Source organism: Ixodes scapularis, unplaced genomic scaffold, assembly GCF_016920785.2.
Source record: "Ixodes scapularis isolate PalLabHiFi unplaced genomic scaffold, ASM1692078v2 PGA_scaffold2__306_contigs__length_199485367, whole genome shotgun sequence".
In the NCBI taxonomy this organism is placed as follows: Eukaryota; Metazoa; Arthropoda; class Arachnida; order Ixodida; family Ixodidae; genus Ixodes; species Ixodes scapularis.
This window is the reverse complement of record NW_024609857.1, coordinates 51,050,785-51,065,801: the sequence shown is the minus strand read 5'-3', so window position 1 is coordinate 51,065,801 and position 15,017 is coordinate 51,050,785.

The window sequence follows — 15,017 nt, the reverse complement described above, 5'->3', positions numbered from 1 at the left end:
TAGCTATTTCGTTTTCCTTTTGAGACAGCGTTCTTTACTGCCTCTTAGTTTTTGATGGTTACGTTAGATCACATCACCTACTGAAATAGCGCGAGTGTACGCCGTGGGACGCGGCCAGCTGAAATGCCCGATCGGAGCTTTGGCATGCTTATCGCCGCGATCGAAAAGACGCTTCCGTTCAAAAGTTCCTTTGGACGACATCGGATTACGCGAGAACCCTTGCTTTTAAACACATGCGCGTTTTTTGTACTTCAATTAGGTTGTCCCCCATGTGCCATACCCCACCACCGCACTTTTTTTTTTATGATGTTAAGTAAGAGAGCATGTACAAACATGCACCGATTTTGAAGTGCGCTACGCAGAGTCGCACGACCTTTTATTATCCGTCAGGTTCATTTATATTATACCCAGCTGAGGATCAGGTTTATGTGGCTGACATCCGTCGGCCGAGTTTCAATAAGTGCTCTTAATCCACATTGTGAAAAGCGATCAAGCCAGTGGCGTAGACTTTCCATTTTCCCGGGGGGGGAAGGGGGGGGGGGGGGGGGGCAAGCTGGGAAGTTTTGGGGGGGGGGGGGGGGTGCTACGCTTTATTTTTTCGCCAGAACTGGAGATTGAAGCTAACGAAGGCACGCTGGGTTCCATTTCCCATGTATTTTGTCAATAAAGGGAACGTGGACGTTATTTTGTTTACATGCCACTACTAGATGCTCATTACATGGCACATAAACAGCGTCTCGGCAAGGATCACGGCCCAAGCCTGGGGGGAGGGTGCTCTCCCCCCCCCCCCTTTTCCGGATCTCACCAGGGGGAACACGAGCCCCGATTCCCCCCCCCCACCCCCCCCCCCCCCCCCCCCCCCCGTAGTCTACGCCAATGGATCAAGCTATAAATCTTGAGAGCCCATGCACGGGAATACATCACAGCGACACCGCTGTCAATGAAACGTTTTGTCGACGAAACGTCGCGCGATGAACTGATTGCCTACGGAGATCGCAAGCAATATAACGTCTGCGAAATCGTATCCCGCGTTCTCGCGGATGCCTTGTACTACAAGCCGTGCTCACACCTTCGCAGATTAACCAATTCTTTTTTCTGGGTGTCACTCAAGAGTCTCTGTTCTAAATCGTCATTTCACGCGGCTCCACCCTGAAGAAAGACAGAGCACGTTGAGGTGACCTGTACCAAAATGGGCCGCTCAAAAACGGACAACGACGCTTGACTGTCACGGGTTATTAACACCCTTGACGTCCCATCGCTGTTTCCGTTCTTCGTTCTACGGGAACCGGAACATCTTGTGCTCTTCATGGTTCACGTAAGAACAACGTACCGCGGGGCACACCGCGAATACAGCACGGCTACCACGCCTAGAAGGGCTCTCGATGCAGCTGGACGAACCGCGACCGGCACCGGACGAACCGGAAGCGTGAATTCACGTGACGCTTCGTCTCAGATGACGAAACTTCCGGCTCAAGCGCCGGTCACCCATTGTTTATCAAATTCTGCAATACGTTTCATTGAGCCTACTAAATAAAATAAGTCAAATGAAACATACGGACATTTGCGAAAACGAACTAGAAATGAGCTAGTTTTGTTTTGACAGCGCCATCTCTCGCGAAAAAAATAAATATTGTACACAATTTAAATAGAAAACGAATGGTTACTTCGAAAAAAAACCGACGGCGTTGACTGCGCGAACAGGAGCGATTTTGCAACTTTGATTTAGACAGATGAATCCCCAATTGCTGTTGATTGGCACTATCACTTTGAGACATATGTCTTCGTTTTCTTATTCATTTACACGGTGTAATACTATCGCGACATTAAAATAGTGCAAGGTCATGGTGGAAATAAGTGGTTTCTTTGTTACCCTCACCAAACCATAGGAACCCTTCTTCGCAACACATACCGACGCTCATTTCTTTCCTTACTCGGGGCCCCAACATACCATCAGATATAAGATATGTATACAGGCACGCACGAGCATCCCCCCTCCCCTTCCAATCCCTCCTTTCAGGCTTGTTCGAAACCATTTTTCTACATTCGATTAGAGTGATACCGCATGTTTGCGACAAAACGTATATTGGTTTTATTTCTCACACATCACACACTGGTACAACGAATCGACTGCAACTTTTTTCACACACTTATTTCTCCGGCTAAAGCTCTCAGCAATGCCTATACTTTAAAAGAAGCTTGAGCATAGTTCAGAAATTAAAAAAAAAAGCGAAATGACGCCACTGTGACAGCGTACTTCAATCTCCGTTAGTTTTTTTTTACTTTTTTAGCCCACTTGCGGCCTCGCGCACGTACGGCTCGCTCGTTTTCAACTTGAAGCAAGATGACTCTTGTTTGGGCCTCATCTCTCTCGAATAAATCAACGAACACGAAGGGGTTCGGGTGCTATCTTCCTCACATGGCTTAATTTTTCGATTCCATGCCTCCAAATGGTTGTTGGTTGTGTATTCCCTGCTTCCGTGATGGTTCCACCGCTCCAGTTGGAAAATGCCCGTATCGAAGTCGCCTCAAAGTAATCAAGTAATCCGATGAGCTGCGGAATACCGAGCAATATACGCCCCAACGCAAAAACGCCCAGGGGCGATGGATGTACGAAGGCGAAACAAAGGAAAGTGCCACGAGCTTACGAATGAGCGCCCATAGCTGGCTGTTTCTTGAATATGCGCTTTGGAGCCCAGCCCCTGAACGGAAGCCCACATTTATTGCGCAAAAATGAAAAATGGCACCCGCGATGAACAACTTGGGGAAACACGACGCGCAGACCACCAAAAAGCGCCTGCTCAAAATCCGTCATGAAACTTTCAGGGGTCGAGGAAGGAATCCCAGCAGATGTGAATGTAATCATACACCTTCAAAAGCAGGAGCATAAATTTGTAGCTAGCCGACCCGACAACAAAAAAGCAAACGGCTGCGCTAGGCACTCCGTCAGTTACAACATGCAGAGTTGCAAGTTCGTCACACATGTAAGGTACAAAAAAAAAAAAAAAAAAGCCCCGTCCGCAAAAAAAAAAAAAATAATTTTAACTGACGACAGCTGTTGCATGCCACTTCGTGTTGCGAAGACAACTATTCAAGACGAGGGTCTCTGCGGTCGTCAATGATAAAGGGCTCTGCTATTTTTGTATTTTTGTGGGCGTCGTTGTCTTGCGGTGTGTCGGCTGATGAAGGAACCGGTGGCTGCGCTGAGCGCCTTTCGCGATACATCGAATCCTTCAGGCTGGCAAAGGTGGGTACATCTGCTGCGTCTTCATCTGGCACCTAGAATAAATTTTGTGATTTCGTTTAAGAAACTTTACAGGATACTTCGTAGGTGTGATAGATATAATATTTTGGAAGGAAACTGCAGAGCAGGTTTGGAGAAGTTCCTCATTAAACAAACTTGGCATGGGCGTATTCGGGTTGGGTGCTGCTGACGTTTTCAGCGCCAAGCGCAGCTGGTCCCTCACAAGCCTCGGCTAGTCTGCTGCATGGTTATGGTCGCCTATAAGTAAAAGGAGCGTAAATGTGCAATGGCATGTTAACTGCCTTTAAGCATATACCTGGTGGCGCTAATAAGAGTAAGTAAGAAACGAATCAAATAACAGTGGTTTCTATCATGCATAAATATATCGTCATAGACAAATTGGATAGAGCAACTTACGGGATCTGCTTTTCACGTTGTCCTTTTCAGTCAAAATCGGAGCCCCGCATCTTGATCAATTGTAACGGCAACGAAACGAAACCATTCCGTTTGCTTTCTGCCGCTCTTTGTGACATATGTAACCTTCAAGGTAGGGGCACTTTTCTTCTGTGCGTTTTCTTTATACAAACCTTGACATCGCCCCTGATTGTTGTCTCACTGTTGATTGGGTCGCGTTCTATTTCGGAGTGCAACGTTATATTTTTGAGTGTGAGGGAAACATAGAGTTCGGTGTTTTGACACAAAGACTGTTCAGCGTTTGATGACTCAGCGCCAGTGTTGGGGTAACGCGTTACAAGTAATGACGTTGCCTGCAACGCGTTGCTTATTTTCGGTTACGCTTAACGTACTTGTTACTTTTTTAAAACAGTAACGGGTAATGTAATTACGTTACGCAGTTCGAGTAACGGGTGACGGATTTACGTCACTTTTACTTCCTAAAACTTAATATTGTGACCGACAAGATAGGTAACTACGCACCAAATCTAAAGCAACACCTCGAATTCTAAAAAACGGTAGTTTATAAAACAATATATCAAGTTTAATGAGATCAAACGCTTTTCTATAGTCTAAAATATTCCAGTGGTAAATAGTTTATTTTCAAAATGTTGATTGATATTTCTTTGATACTAAAAAGCGCCCTTTCTGTTGACTTTTTTTTTCTTCTTGAAAACCGTATTGCTGCATTACAAAGACATGTCTTTCATTCAAAAATTTGCTTAGGCGTTTTTGTTTTAGATGTTCTAATACTTTTAAAAATAAGGGCAGTACGGATATGGGCCTATAGTTATTAATGTTGTCAAAAGTACCTGGGCTTTGTACAAAACAGGAAATTTTGGAATTTTCATGCCATGGGGAAAAGTATTAAGGCTCGTTCACACTCTTGCAACCGAGTACGACCGAGAGAGACAGGACCGGTTTTTATCCTTTTGCGACTTCTTAGGACCAGCTCCGCTGCAGCGGGGCTGCTCCTAAGACGTCGCAAACGGCTTAAAAGCGGTCTGCCCTACTGAAAAAAACCATTTGAAATTCAAACGGGTGGCAAACTGGTCGCCCGTTTGAATCAATCATGTCGATCCGTTTGGATCAAACGTGATTATGGGATACGGGTACCCGTTTGGAAACGGTACCCGTTCGAAACGGTACCCGTTTGATACAGGTGCCCGTTTGATACGGGTGCCGTATGGTACAGGTACCCGTTCGACATGGCACGTGACCACACGTTTGAACGTGCCCTTCGAAATGGTAAATTATGCGCTAGCCCTAAATGGGTATCGTCTGGGAGGTTGGTTATCTTAAACATATTTAAGACGTCCCGAAACTCATAAACGTATTTATAACATGGAGAAAACACGTAGAACAAATGCACTCGCGTAGGTGCTTGTAAGTGGACAGGAAAACCGACACAAAAGATTGTTTTCAATTCTCCTCGAAGTTTATTACCTCTTCTGTAGACAAGTACAAACGTGCAAGCGATCTGTGAACACTATACAGGTAGACTTTCGGGAAAAGTATTCTCCTGGCTGCCGCGCGAGTAGGCGCTGCATAATTCTTTAGATAATTTAGAAGAGTACGCGTAGAAGAACGGTCAATCGTTGCCAACACGTAGGTTGCAGTGCACTTACCATAACAATAGCGGACTTGAAAGAGGTAATCCGTGATATTTGTCGACACGGTCAAAGCAGGACAACCACACAAACACAAACGAGAGGGAACGGCTCGTTGGAAGTTTCAACACGATGCGGCGCACAAGCTGTCATTTGCCGAACCCAACCAAACCGCGAGAATTTGCGACTTCTTTGAAGAATCGCTCGTTGCCGACATACACGTGGGTCTTTTCGAACACTGATAGCTTTGGTGCACATCCAATACGTTGTCGAGAGACATCCCAATAAGACCGCAGGGTTAGGCGACAGATTGAAGCAGGTAGGACGAGCGAACTTCGAGGAGCAACTGACAACAAGCAGACAAAGAAAAAAGCGGCTGCAAGGCGCGCCCTTCCGGATCTCGATGCTTATCAGCGTGTAGCTCGCGCGCTGCTGTGGGTCACGTGACAGGGGTGACAAGAGAGGAGGGAAGGGGCGAGGTCAAGGCGCTGGGAGCTGGGACCACCGGGACAGCCCCTCTCCCTCTCCCCAGGCATTCCAGGGAGATGCGTTTTTGTAGTCCCGAAGAACAAACGCGCGCGTGCGCGCGCGCTCGAACTTTGGAAATGGCGGCGGGGCTGCCAGAAGCTCGGCTTGCGCCCCAGCGTAGAAAGAACTCAGCGCAAGCTCGTAGTTTGAGTGCTGCAACGGCGGGCGTGCTCTCGCAATGCTCGATGTTCTTGCAGCCGCGTGTACGCGTGCTACCTTCGTTGCGTCTTGAATTAAAGTGAAACGGAGTCTAGACGTACATTCTTTCACGCGGTCGCGTCTTCTGCGAGAGAGATTCGAGCTGAATAAGTAAATTGAGGCAACAAAGATGGACAAAGTATTAAAGGTCTGTCAAAAATATCGGCTCACCAACGTCGCGCGTTTACGTAAAACAAAAAAAAAGGTGTTAGTTTTAGTTGCAGTATAATCGAAAATCAGCGCAATTGAAATATAAATATAATTACTTGCATTACGCGGACGATCTGAAATCGATGAACCGGCGCTCCCAGCCTTCCGGAAAACATTGGCTGCCACGGCTGAAACGCTAGGCGTGCCCACGCCGCCGATCTGTACGTTCAATATCAAACGGGCTCCGGAGAGCTCTTTGATTAAACCGGTGCAGTTTGCAACATGGTCGCCGGTTTGAGCAAACGTGCGACAACTTTGCCCAAACGAGTCGCCCATTTGCCCAGGCGAGCGACCCGTTTGCCAAATAGGTGACCGTTATGGCTCATACGGGGGACCCCTTTGAGCCATACGGGCGACCCCTTTGACAAACTGGTGACCAGTATGGTTAAACGGTTACCGGTATGGACCCGTTTATTTTCATATGGGCGCCAAATGGTTTTTTTCAGTAGGGTGGTCTCTCTCGGTCGTACTCGGGCGCATATATGGGAACGGCGCTTTAGTTGCTAATGGAATGTTACATATTTGCTGTAGAGCAGAACACAAAAGATGGGCAACAGCTATGATTGGTATGGCCTTGATATCATCTGCTGTAATGAGTAACGTATTTCGTTACTTTTTTTCGGTAACGCCTACAATACTGCTGCAGCGCCCTCGATGCATCTCAGACAAATGAAGAATGGAATTCCGGGTCCGGATTATTGCTCGACCTCTGCTATTTCCCCTCTGAATTTACGGGGAAATTAAGTCACATGACTTTATGTCACTTGACCAATAGAACAATGTTGTTTCTCCGCTAAATATGGCGGAAAAAGTGATGTCATCTGACTTGGTCACGTGACCTAAACGAAATTTTAATTTGCCTGCTAGATTTAGCAGGAAAATTGACACCACGTGACCTCAACACAAATTCAGTTTCTCCGCTAAATTTAGAAGAAGAAATGACGTCCCGTGACTTTGTGAAACGTGACCAACACACGAATTCAGGAAAAAAGTTGTCTAAGTAGAAACGGTAAATCACTTGCGGACATTTTTATCTATTTTACTGCCATGTCCGTTGTCATTTTACGCAAATTGCTAAACGTGTGGTAGTTTCTATAGTAACTAATAATATTTTCAATATTTACCTAATATATAAATCACTATACTGAACATATTTTTGAATCCGGTACAATTGTGTAAACCTGCTCTGCAGCACTATCATATCAAAAACACAACATTGCATCAAGCTGACCAATACAATATTCTTGCAACCCAGAAAACATGAGCGTTAACAGCATGGTGGAGAATAAAAGTCTGGACGATTTAAATCGTGATTTTTGTCATCTTTCAATAGTGCTTTAAATCATACCTGTTTCACTACAATATTTTGAATAAAAACATTTCCACAAAAATAATCCCAAAATAGTTTTACAATTTACAATTTTTCTATCATGCGATGCATTGTATATGCATTGTTTGCTTTTTATATCAAGGAATTTCTCAACAAAACAAAAAATCTCATAACGCACTGAAATCAAGCATAAAGCAGTCGGCTGAGTGAATCGCAACCACACAATATTAAGCTGTTTTTTTTTTCGTTCTACAAAGTCACAGCTTAATAAAGAAAAAAGTCACTTAAACCGTACTTTAAATTTACAGTAATTATTTCTTCCGGAATATTTTCAGTGATCGGTTGGATATATTAGTCAATCTGTCATGTTCAAAAATACATCTAGTCATCAAATGCAGTATTTTGTAGCTATACTAATGTAAAATAATATTATCTGGTATAACGCAAATGAATCTTATCTAAATCATAGGCATCCAATAATTTATAGTTAAACAAATAGGTATTGTTTTCCGCTCACTCGATTCCCCTTGGCAAAGCGCAATCTGATCCAAACGGTTTCAAATAAAAAAGTCGGCTTTATATGACAAACATTTTGCTTTCTTCTAAAAAATTTCAGTTTACAATTGTGTTGCACTCTTGGCGGCAATAACAAGACTTTCAAATTTAAAGATACCAATATGTGGGGGTTGGACAATGAATACGCAAAAGAAACCTGTATATTCCAACAAGCTGGAGGTTTATTCGGGGCTTGCGAACCGTCTTGAAGATTGCATTCACCTTCGTGGAAGAAATAAGGCATTCGAACGGGTGTCAGTAATAGGAGCACAAAAGCCTCAGTAAGCGCTTTTTGTTTGGTCAATGAAAACTGACATTACTATATTATTTCTGAACAAGAACAAATGTAAACCATACGCACGATGTTCATAAGCCTTATGTTGTATTGAGCCTGTACACATTTGCTTTCGTTGAGGGATTTGTGTATTACACTGTAAACCATGACGTAGATTTCAGGTCGCCACACGGTGGGTGGCTCTGCAGTGTCATCTAGAAGGTTTCAAATCATGGCATGTTCTCAGTGCTTCGCAAGTTTAGAATTGACTGTGTAATCATTTTTTTTTTAATTTGCACGATGCAGATAAGTCGATCTTGTTTTCTGTGCAAGATAGTGAAACAGTCTCTAATTGAAAGCTTTCAAATTCATTATATCATTAAAGTGCGGTCTCGAATTGTAGTTACACGTGAAGCAAGAGCTGACGTCTACCGAAATATTTCAAAGCAAAACCCTGAAGAAGAAAAATTAGGGTTTATACTGTGTACAGAATATTGCATCAAGGTTATAAAATGCCCAGTATGTATGCAGCGCATGTAACTGGAATTGCAGCCTGCTCCTTGGTGTTTCTAGAATTGATTGAGAGGATTGCTGAGAAATGTTAAATGTTTTACAAACAAAATAAGCTTACTTTTTGGCGGTAGTCTTTCATCAGAACGTTCTTGAACGGGAACTGTAAACATCATAGTGATACTGAATGTAAAAAGTAATTAAAGTCAAAGGTTATAACTTTTCAAAGGCATGCTTCTTCAGCAAAATTATACAGAATCAATTCCTGTTTTGCTGTCAATTAGTTTTTTTTGTCCCGTTTTTGCGGTTTTTAGTCGTCAAGATATCTTCAAGATAATTTTCTCAACTTGTTACAATATCCGATGTCAGCGCATATGTGTTTATTCAAATGCCATCCAATCAAAACTGAAGTATGCCGAAATAAAGTAGTTAATTATTTTTGTTTGAAAGAAAAGACGACGAAGTGATATTTTTACATGTGTTACCCAAAACGCAAGCATAATTAAGTAAAATCATAAGGGACGTTATAATCGCCAGTATATTCTGCGTCAAAAATATCGTTTGTAGAAACATGTTTTCTTGGAACTCTTTAGTGCTACCAATTAAATTATTTAGGAAAAATAGAAGGGAAACTTTGAACGCACTTAAGGAAGGTTGTCTTGAGTATAAAGATATGAGAACTTTTTCCGACTGCCGAACCACTGACCTCTTCCGTTAACTCAGAAAGTGCTAATTATTGGTACGATTTGAGATCATACATGCTCTGGTACTCTGAATACTTTGAACATCGGATTACATACTCAGATCACTAATACAGGAGCCGTTGAAAAGATGCAAGTAAAAAAAATAAAGAAATACTGAGGGACCGTCGCCTATGCAAGAACTTCTCCTTTTTAATTTTTCAATGATAATCAAATATTGCGGTCATTTCGCCACGCTTTAAACAATGTGTTGAGAGAAAAAAAACGGGAGGTGAAATAATTCATCGAGAGAATAAATGGCAAATAACTGAGAGCATACAAGAATTGACACTGCACGTGAAGCGAACGTTGAAGTAAGAAATTCGGTCGTACGTTCAAAATTTCTAATCATTTTTGCTTCAGGAAGTCTAGCCTTTAAAGATGGAATTTTCAACAAATATCTTGTGTATTGATTGACTCTTTCACTTACTTTCCAAGTGGATCGCCTCCTCAGGCGTCGGTAGCGGAAATATTCTGTGAGGGACACGGCCGGATTTGTTATGTATTCGCAAAGGCTCAATTCCATGTGTAAAGTTTAGGTATCCTTCCTGTTAAAAAAGTGAAAAATTTCTGAATATTGAAGCATTGCCCGGTGCAGACCGTTTGTGAATCGCTAAACAAACATTTCATTTTAATAAAAATTCAATTGGTTAGGAAGCAATTTATGAAGAAAGTATTCTAGATATATAATTTAAAGTTCTCGTAAGTAATGTTTTTTAGACGGTGCGGTGGCGTTTACTTTTAATACGCTTAATGCTCCTTTATTTTTATGAAACTTAAAAAAACACTCCAGGTTTATAAAATCTTCGCGAAAATCTATGTTGTTAACAAGTACAGGATTTATAAATAACGATTGCATAGCCTTCTGTGCATTTGTATAATCGTATTTATTGTTCCTATAAGAATATATACTTAAAAAAATGTGTAGATACCATTTCAATTCCCACGTCTGTTTCAGTAATTGTAAAGGACGCCTTGCGTTCCGCATTTTCATAAACACTATTACGTATGTCTGTAGTATCCATCTGGAAAGAACATATTGTCACGGTTGGTGACCAAAAGAAAACAGGAAATAAACAGGAAGAAATAAACGTTTAATGTGGCGAACTTGTGCCGAAAATAAAGAAGGAAACAGAAGAAAGCAGAGCGTCGCGGGCGTCGAAGTCGGCGTGTCAGCAGAATCGAGCGCTAGGGCGAGACTGACTCGACAAGGTCGCGGGCGGCCTCTTATCTAGAGTGCGCCGCTATCTCGAAGATTCGGCGAAAGCGGTTCGAGCGTCGCGTGATCGGGGCGAGAATGAACACGCACTTTCTAGAAAACAAAAGCAGGGATAAATGATAGAAGTTACGTGCGGTACATGAATAAACGGGAACTTTCTGGAGGACCGTGACCGAGCGTTGCTTTCTCAGCCTTGCGCGCGGCATTACTCCCCCCTTAAAAAGTGCATCGCCCCGATGCATCCCAAAACAAAACAAAGCACATAAAAAGAACGGCAAACTAAAGAGTCACTTGAAACACATAAGATCCACAGTCCTATCGAGCGTAGTACGGCTTCAAGCGCACGACGTGGACAACTTCAGGTCGTGGTGGGCGGCGTGATGATGTTCTTGTTCCGTCGGGCATCACCTCGTAGTTCAGCTCGCCGAGGCGACGAAGTACCTTGTATGGTCCAAAGTACCGTTTCAGCAGTTTCTCACTGAGGCCGCGGCGACGGATGGGCGTCCACACCCACACCCTGTCTCCGGGCTGGAAGTGAACGTCCCTGCGACGAAGGTTGTAGCGGCCCGCGTCGACGCGTTGCTGGTCTTGAATCATGAGTCGCGCGAGCTGGCGGACTTCTTCGGCGCGTTGAGCAACCGCCTGGGCGTCGTCGCTCTCATTGTCAGATGGCTCATGGGGCAGCATTGCGTCCAGCATGGTCGTTACCTTCCGACCATGTACCAGCTGGAAAGGGGTGAATCCGGTGGTCTCCTGAACCGCCGTATTGTAGGCAAACGTGACGTAGGGCAGCACCTCGTCCCACGTCTTGTGCTCTACGTCGACGTACATAGAGATCATATCGGCGATTGTCTTGTTGAGTCGCTCCGTCAGCCCGTTGGTCTGCGGGTGGTACGCAGTTGTACGACGATGGCTGGTATGACTGAGTCGGAAGATTTCTTGGGTCAGTTGTGCCATGAACGATGATCCGCGATCTGTAATCAGAACTTCTGGAGCGCCGTGCCGGAGGACGATGGACTCAATGAAAAACTTGGCAACTTCCACAGCGGTCCCCGAAGGAAGAGCTTTCGTTTCGGCGTACCGCGTGAGATAATCTGTGGCGACGATGATCCAGCGGTTCCCCGACGTCGAAGGCGGAAAAGGACCAAGTAGATCCATTCCGATCTGCTGGAAGGGTGCAGTTGGAGGAGAAATAGGCTGCAGGAGTCCGGCCGGCCTCGTCGGAGGTTTCTTGCGTCGCTGGCACTCGTGGCATGATCGTGTGTACAGGTGGACGGTCTTGGGGAGCTTGGGCCAGTAATACTTTTCACGAATACGGGCCAGTGTCCGGCTGTATCCAAGGTGTCCGGACGTCGGGTCGTCGTGACATGCTTGAAAGATCTCCCCTCGAAGGTCGGTCGCGATTACCAGCAGCCACGGCGAGTTGTTGTTCCCGAAGTTCTCTTTGTAGAGTACACCTTGTCGGATGGCGAAGGTCGGCAGTACTCGTGAGAAGACACGTGGCACGGTACTCCTGCCCCCTTCCAGGTGCTCGATTAATGCGCGCAGCTCAGGATCGTCCCGTTGACGTCGTGCCATATCGTCGGTGTTCACTGCTCCTAGGAAGCACTCGTCGTCATTGTCGTCGCTGCAGCCGGAAGGGGTTTCAACGGGGGCTCTGGACAGGCAGTCGGCGTCGCTGTGCTTGCGGCCTGACTTATAGACCACTGTCATGTTGAACTCTTGTAGTCGAAGACTCCATCGAGCGAGGCGTCCTGACGGGTCCTTCAGGTTCGCAAGCCAGCAGAGCGAGTGGTGGTCCGTGACTACACGAAACGGGCTCCCGTACAAGTACGGACGAAACTTCGTTATTGCCCAGACGACCGCAAGGCATTCTTTCTCAGTCGTGGAGTAATTTTTCTCCGCCTTGGACAATGTCCGACTTGCGTAGGCGATGACTCGCTCGATGCCTTCTTGCACTTGGACTAGTACTGCGCCCAGTCCCGCGTTACTTGCGTCCGTGTGAATTTCTGTTTCCGCATCCTGGTCGAAATGTCCAAGCACAGGAGGAGTCTGGAGTCGTTGTTTCAGTTCGTCGAATGCCTGCTGTTGCTCCTCGGCCCATTCGAACTTCTCGGCGTCCTTCGTGAGATTCGTAAGTGGTGCGGAAATCCTTGCGAAATCCCGAACGAAGCGTCGATAATAGGCACAAAGTCCAAGGAATCTTCGCACGGCCTTCTTGTCTGTCGGCGCTGGAAATGCCGCGACGGCGCGAGTCTTCTCGGGGTCTGGGCGGACGCCTTCGTTACTAACCACGTGGCCAAGGAACTTCAGTTCGTCATAGGCGAACCGGCACTTTGACGGCTTGAGTGTGAGCCCGGCGGTCTGAATGGCTTGAAGAACAGCTCGGAGTCGTCTCAAGTGCTCGTCGAAGTCAGCTGAAAATACTACGACGTCGTCAAGGTAGACGAGACAACTCTGCCACTTCAGCCCTGCCAGCACGGTGTCCATGACACGCTGGAAAGTTGCTGGCGCCGTGCATAGTCCGAAGGGCATCACCTTGAACTCGTACAGTCCATCCGGCGTGACGAAGGCTGTCTTCTCTCGGTCCCGTTCGTCGACCTCGATTTGCCAGTAGCCGCTCTTCAGATCCATCGATGAAAAGTATCGAGAGTGGCGCAGCCGGTCTAGAGTGTCGTCGATGCGGGGGAGTGGGTAGACGTCTTTCTTCGTAACCGTGTTGAGCTGCCGGTAGTCCACGCAGAACCGAAGAGTTCCGTCCTTCTTCTTAACCAGCACGACTGGAGAGGCCCATGGACTGCTTGAAGGTTGGATTATGTCGTCATTCAGCATCTCTTGAACTTGCTCATGGATCACCTCCCTTTCCTTAGCGGAGACTCTGTACGGCGATCGATGCACAGGGCGCGCGTCGTCCTCGGTAACGATGCGGTGCTTGGCAACCGCGGTCTGGCGCATCTTCGACGACGTCGCAAAGCAGTCGCGGTATTCGGCGAGGAGGTTAGCCAGCTGACGCCGTTTAGGGTCCGGAAGCTTAGGGTCAATGTCGAGCTGCGCTGGCGACGTACTGTCTTGCTGGGGCGGCGAGGATTCGTCAGTAATCGCGGTGATTTCGGCGGGGTTTCGGAGTTTCTCGATGTGGCCCACGGCTGCACCTTTTGTGAGGTGTTGCGTTTCGTTTCGGAAGTTCGTCACGAGGGCCACAGTCCGCCCGTCCTGAAGTTCAGCTACTCCCCTTGCGACGCCTATGCCTCTTCCCAGGAGCAATTGGAGGCTTCCCTCGAGAAGAACTTCGCCACAGGAAGCTTCATCGATCCCGACAAGTACGAAAACACTCGACCGCGGTGGTAGGTTTACGTGGTTTGCGAGGACTCGGACCGTGGGTGACGTCGATTGGGGTCCCTCCGCTGGTGGAGCAGGTTTTCGTAGCGTCAGCCGGTTTGTTCCGAGATCGATGACGGCGCCATACTCGCAGAGAAAGTCCATTCCGAGGATAACGTCCCTCGAACAGTCTTGCAGAACGACGAACTTGACAGGGCACGTTTCACCGTGGATGTCGACGCGAGCAGTGCATCTCCCGACTGGTGTGATGAGATGTCCTCCGGCGGTTCGTATTTGGGGTCCTTCCCACGGCGTCATGACTTTTCGAAGGCGGCGGGAGAGCCTCCCACTCAAGACTGAGTAGTCTGCTCCGGTGTCCACGAGTGCCGATGCGTCGAGGCCGTCGATCACAACGTTCAGGTTGTTAGACACCGATGCAGGAGCGTCGTTGTGATGCTTGGGGTCGGGAGAGTGGGAGCGCTCCGTCGTTCTTGGAGGCTCTTTACGTCGGTTGTCTTCGGCAACTCCACCTCCAGGGGTTGCCGCGCCTAGTTTCCCCGGTGAGGAGCGAGGGGTGACAGGCTTTCACGTCGGGGTCGGTGCATCGGCGAAGCTGGACGTCGGGGCGATGGCGACCGGAACTCTCGGCGGGACGCAGGCTCGGGGGACTGGGGTCGTCGCAGGTACTCGTCGATCTCCCGAGGGCGTTCACCATACCGGGGGCGCGGGTCGTTTGGGTGGAATCCGCGCAGCCCGAGTCGTCGGTATGGGCATCGGCGGTACACATGGTCGGCTTCCCCGCAGTGGTAGCAGAGCGGGCGTCGGTCGGCC